Source organism: Felis catus, chromosome D3 (assembly GCF_018350175.1).
Source record: "Felis catus isolate Fca126 chromosome D3, F.catus_Fca126_mat1.0, whole genome shotgun sequence".
Lineage (NCBI taxonomy): Eukaryota > Metazoa > Chordata > Mammalia > Carnivora > Felidae > Felis > Felis catus.
Genome location: NC_058379.1, coordinates 84,320,539 through 84,326,991, shown reverse-complemented (window position 1 = coordinate 84,326,991; position 6,453 = coordinate 84,320,539). Strand labels below are relative to the sequence as shown.

Genomic DNA, 6,453 nt, shown 5'->3' with positions numbered 1-6,453 from the left:
ATAAATAAAAAAAATAAATAAAATATTTTTAGAAAAAAGAAGGCTCAAATAAATAAAAGCAGATATGAATGAAATCACAATCAATCCCACAGAAATACAAAGGGTTGTAAGAGAGGCTAGTGTCAATGATATACCAACAACTTGGTCAACCTAGAAAAAGCAGATATATTTCTAAAAATATACAACTTACCTCATGAAGAAAAGTAAAATCTGAATAGACCAATAATAAGTGAGAAGATTGAATTAGTTATCAAAAACCTCCCAATAAGGAAAAGCCTGAGACCAGATGGTTTCACTGGTGAATTCCACCAAAATTTAAAGAATTAACACCAGTCCTTCTCAGGCTCTTCCAAAAAAAAGCCAAACCAAAGCAAAGCAAAACAAACAAACAAACAAACAAACAAACAAACAAACAAAAAACAGAGAAAGAGGCAACACTCCCAAACTCATTTTACCAGACCAGAATAACCCTGGTACCAAAGTCAGATAAGGATACTGTAAGAAAACTATAGGCCAATATTATTAATATAGATGCAAAAATTCTCAACAAAGTACTGGCAAACCAAATTCAGCAGCATATTAAAAGATTCACACACCATGATTGATTGGATTAACCCTTGGGAGACAAGGATGGTCAAATATGCAAAAATCAATAAATTGATACACTACCTTAATAGAATGAATAAAAATCATATGATTACCTCAATAGATGCAAAAAAGCATTTGACAAAATTCAATTTCTTTCATGATAAATGAAAACTCTGAACAAATTAGGTGTAGAAGGAATGTACATCAACTAATCAAGTCTGTAAATGATGAGCCCACAGCCAAGATCAAACTTAGTGGTGAACAATAGAGAGCTTTACTTCCAAGTCCGGAACAAGACAAGGTTGCTCTTTGTCACCGCTCCTTATTCATCATAGTAGTAGTCAGAAGCAATCAGGCGAAAATAAGTGAAAGGAAGGAGTAAAATTGTCTCTGTTGCAGGTGACATGACCTTACATATAGAAAACCTTAAAGACTCCAGCAAAAACTGTTGGAAATAATCAATGAATTCAGTAAAGTTGCAGGATGCAAAATCAACATACAGAAATCCATTGCATTTCTGTACACTATAAAATTTCTGAAAAAGAAATAAAGAAAACAATTCCCTCCCAATAGAATTGGGAATTATAAAATACTTAGGAATAAATTTAACCAAAGAGGTGAAAGATCTGTACACCAAAAACTATAAAACACTTATGAAAGAAATTGAAGGAGACATACATGAATGGTAAGATTTATCATGTTCATGGTTACCGTTTAATACCGTTAAAATGTCCATGCTACCCAATGTCAGTTATATCTCAATAAATCTGGGGAAAAAATAAAAGCATAAAGTGTAAATTATTAAACAATGAAAAAGGCAATGAAAGCTTGGAGAAAATAAATATATGACAGAGCATTAGGATAAATCTAGTGAGAATGATCTGATTACTTTGAAATCCTGTCATTATCCTGGGTATCGATGCTTGAGTTCACTTCTGGTAAAAGTCAAGTAAGCCCGGGTCTTATAAACCCATTCACAGATAGTAACTATAAAGCCCAGAAAAAACTAAAAAAACTAAATGATAAGTAAACAAACACACAACTGCTGAAAGACACTAGAAAATGGTCCAAAGTTAGCAGAACCTTGAGTTCCTCATTGGACAAAGAGAATGGCCCCAGTGAGTTGATTTTTCCTACCACTTCTAAACTGAGGGCAGGCCTTGCCTGCACCTCACGTGGCAGATACAAGGCCAAGAGAACACTTCACTGGAAAGCAAACAAAGAAACTGGCAAAAGGGAGTGTAAGAGATTGGGCCACAAATTCTATGCATTAACTCTGCCTAGCTATCTGGTCAACCCTAAACACAAATCCTAAGGACAGAGTCCTAGCAGTATACACAAAGATACAATAGCTGAATAAAGCTGACCTGCTCCTCAAAAGTCTGACTTTTCAATATGAGAACAACTAAATTAATCACCTCCTAAAAACTAAACAAAATAGAAAGTCTCATTGGGGTAACATAAAGGGATCCAGGTTCCCACAAAATAGTTTTCCCAGAATGCAGGGCACAATCTAAAATTGCATAATACATGAAGAAATAGGGAGATGGAACCTATATTCAGTATTAAAGACAATTATTTGAGAATGACTATGAGAAGATCCAGGTTTTGGAATTATGAGAGCAGGATTTTAAAGCAGCTATTATAATCATGCTTCATGACATAAGGAAAAATTATTCTGCAATATCTAAAAAGTAGAAAATTTCAATCAATACATAAAAACAAAAAAGCAGTATTTGAAATTTAAAAAGATCAAACAAAATTGTTTGATGTCATTAAAGCAGAAGAGAGACAGCAAAAGACTGTGAACCTGAAGACAGATATCTAGAAATGATTGGAAAACTAGACAGTGTTAGTGATATTTGGGCGCAATGACATACACTCATTTGGAATCCCAGAGGAAAAGAAAAGATGAATGAGACTGGAAAGATATTAGAAAAATGGTAACTGAAATTTTCTCAAGTTTACTGTAAGTTAAATTTTTATTCAATGACTTCAGCAAACCTCAATCAAGCAGGTTAAGTAGGAAGAAAACTGTGACTAGACCCACCGTAGTCAAAACACTGTAAATCCAAAATAAAGAGAAGATGTAAAAGCAGTGAAAGGAGAATGGCACTACATATAAATGGAACAATATTTCAAAGGATTCATGGTTTCAAAAATAATGGATTTTAGAGGATGTTGAACCAAGATCTTTACAGTGGTGAATGAAACACACACACACACACACACACACACATACACACACACAACCCCCCAAAAACCCAAGCTGTCAACCCAGAATTCTATAAACCACTTCTAGCCTGAGGGTTGTTTCAGGAGAAAGAAAACAGTTGTCTCAAGAAAAAAAGAGACAAAGATACTGTGTTATCAACAAAACCTGAGAAAATATTTATCAACTTATTTGAGCTAAAGAAATTCTAAATGATGCACTTTAGATTGAAAATCAATGAAACAGATGGAAACATATATTTAAGAAGGTATGAGAACCATCAAAAATGTTATTGCCTTTTGCCCCATCTACTGCAAGAATGAAGACCAGTCTCGGCAACCAGACTGCCATTTCAGAAAATGTCAACATCACTCTGCAGGACTCACTGTTACTGTGAAGGGCCCCAAAGGAACTTCGGAGGGACTTCATCACATCAATGTAGAACTCAGTTTCCTTGGAAAGAAAAAGAAGAGGGGTACTTGGGTGGCTCGGTCAATTAAGCCTCCAGCTCTTGATCTCAGCTTGGGTCTTGATCTCAGGGCTGTGAGTTCAAGCCCCACATTGGGCTCCATGCTGAGTGTGGAGCCTACTGGAAAAAAAAAAGGGGGCTCCAAGTTGACAAATGGTGGGAAATAGGAAGAAACTGGCTACTGTTTCCACTATCTGTAGTCATGTACAGAACATGGTCAAGGGCGTTATCTGGGCTTTTGTTACAAGATGAGGTCCGTGTATGCTGACTTCCCCATCAACGTTGTTATTAAGGAGAATGGTGGTCTTGTTGAAATCTGAAATTTCTTGGGTGAAAAATACACCGGAAGGGTTTGAATGAGGCCAGATGTTGCTCGTTCAGTATCTCAAGCCCAGAACACATTGAACTTGTCTCAAACTTAGCTGCTTTGATCCAGCAAGCCACAACAGTTACCAGCAAGGATATCAGAAAATTTGAGGATGGTACGTATGCTTCTGAAAAAGGACCAGTTCGACAGGCTAATGAATAAGATCTAAGTCGTCCTGCTCTAGAAACAGCAAGATGGCAGATGATTTTTCAGACTTATTTGTGATATTTTAAAGATGCAATAAAAGCTGTATTGTACTGGGGCTTTCTTAAAACAAAATATAAATAAAGAAACTGCTATTGCATTTGCCTTCTTGACCTATTGGAATTCGTAATAAAACAAAAATTTTATATACTTAACTGCGTAAAAGCAAAAGATGATAATAATTTCATAGGAAAACCCACCAAAACAAGAGAAAAGGAAAAATGCAAAATGAGAATATAAATCAATATCATTGACAAAGACTAATACCCCACTAATAGGGAACTCCTAAAAGGGTGAGAAAAATGCACAAAAGAACCCTCCATAACAATGGATAAACACGTAGATAATTTACCAAAAACATTGAAGTAATTTGAAAATATGGAAATATGTACAAATCACTCTCAATCAAAAGGTGCACACAAAAACCAGCATATGTTTCAGGATGGCAAAAACTAAGAACTCTAATAACATTCTCTGCTAGCAGGAGTATAGCAAAATATGAAGTCCTACAATCTAGTAGGACTGCCTCTTGTAAAATCCTTACTGAGGAGAATTTCAAAATTTCTAACCAAACTAGACATATGTTAACCTTTTGATCCAGAAAACCAAACTTCAGAAATTTACCCTTGAGATAAATCTCATGTAGAAAATACCCGTGTGTTTTTTGGGACATCTCGGTGGCTCAGTCGGTTAAACGTCAGACTGTTGATTTGGGCTCCGGTCACGATCTCACGGTTCGTGAGTTCGAGGCCCGTTTTGGTCTCTGTGCGCCCATGCTCGCGCGCTCTCTCTCTCTCTCTCTCTCTCTCTCTCAACAATAAATAAAGCAACATTAAAAGAAATAATTTTCTTTTAGAAATCTCTTTCTGAAACTTCACTTTCTCATCTCTGCTTCTACTTACTTTTCCTTGTTTTCATACAGTTCTTTATAGGTGATGTGCAGTTTGGAACTCCGGTAAAAGGCACGCATGAGGATTTTACTGGCCTCCATTACAGTGCGTTTGTGTCAGATACGTGTGTGGCTGTCAAGGCCTGGGGCTTCCCAGTTCTTCCCGGGTGTCCAATGAAGCTCTCTGCTTGAGGGTATGTTTGTTTCCATTTTTATCATCCTGAGACAAGGTTAATCCTGGGTCCCTAGGGGTGGCAGAAAAGACTTCTCCATCGGGTTGGCCATAAAGTGGTTTGGAGAATGTGTGAACGTTCCTTAAGCAGAAAGGAGGGGGAGTGTCACTTTGAGCCAGGCCGTCTATAAGGAAGGTGTCCCTCAGGCAGTCTGAGGCTGGTTTCATGTTCTCCCCCGGACCTCAGTGTCCTCTGTTCAGTTCTTTCCCAGCCCTCCCAGCACTTGGGGTGACTAGGCAGGCCGCCCGGGTTCCAGGTGATTTATCTGGGCATGGAGCTTGGGCACCCAGAAGTCACACGTCTCAGACAGGGTCCCCACCACAAAGTGCTGTCCCTAAGGGGGGCACAGCAGAGGTGGCAGGGGCAGGAAGAAGGTGAGCAGAGGAGCCCTGTGGACCTCTCTGAATTTGCTGGCCATCTCTTGGAGGTGGAGGTTAATTTAGGGCAATGGAACCATCATATCCTAATAAAGCCAATAATATGGATACAAAAACTAGGTGTGATAATACTATCCCCATTTGAGAAATGGGGAAATGGAGGCATGGGAGAAGATTACTTAATTACTTTATTACACCCCAAATTTCTTTAAAGCCCCATAAAATAAGTAAATGTTATATATATATGTGTATATATATATATATATGTGTGTGTGTGTGTGTGTATAGGAATATATATGTATATGGAATATACATATACATATATATACATATATGTATCCATATACATATATATGCATATATGTATCCATATACATATATATTCCTATACACATATATTCCATATACATATATATTCCATAATAAAGCAGATGTCTTAATAGTGAGATTATGCATTATTATTAACATTCACATAGTCATGAGTCATTCCCCTAAAAACAATCAGTTAATGTTAAGAAGCCAAGAAATGTAGTGTGTACATTATGACCTCCTGGGCCATCCCTTCCTCTTCCAACTCACACTCAGGAGGCTTCAAACCTCCGCGGGTATATTCAGTATTATTTGTTATGTGTGCAGACAGAGAGGGGAAAAGGGAAAAGGTGGAGCACCCGAGAGAAAACTGAACTCCAGTGTGGTGAAGGCCAACCGACCTTCAGTCAAGTCCAGGGGGGAGGTGTGGAAGCGGATTGGGCACAAAGCTGTCACTCTGTCTGTCCTGCTGGAGAGCAGCGTGTCATCTGTGGACCATCACGTTTGCACAGACAGGCAACGGTCTGTGCCCCAAACATGCTGCCCGGCTCTCTCCTCTTTCACCTGCAATCGCATAGCCCTTCTGGACTGGAGGAAGGCCCGGTGAGCGTGTGGGACGCAGCTACGGCCCCAGATCATTAGGTTTAGGATCTGGACTAATTGAGAGCCGTTTGTGATGGGAAGAAATCCCCTTTACAGGTGACAAAGGCACAAATAAAAATATAGTTTGAAAGTTTTCTTTGAGCCGGGAAGGCCATGTTAACCCGATTTTGCAAACTGCATGTCTTTGTGTTGGAATTTTCAG

At 38.3% G+C, this 6,453-nt stretch overlaps 1 pseudogene; it reads left to right on the top strand.

Annotated features, from left to right (window-relative positions):
* Nucleotides 1–2,206: 2,206 nt before the first annotated feature.
* LOC102899804 lies at nt 2,207–4,530 on the top strand (annotated as a pseudogene).
* Nucleotides 4,531–6,453: the final 1,923 nt, after the last annotated feature.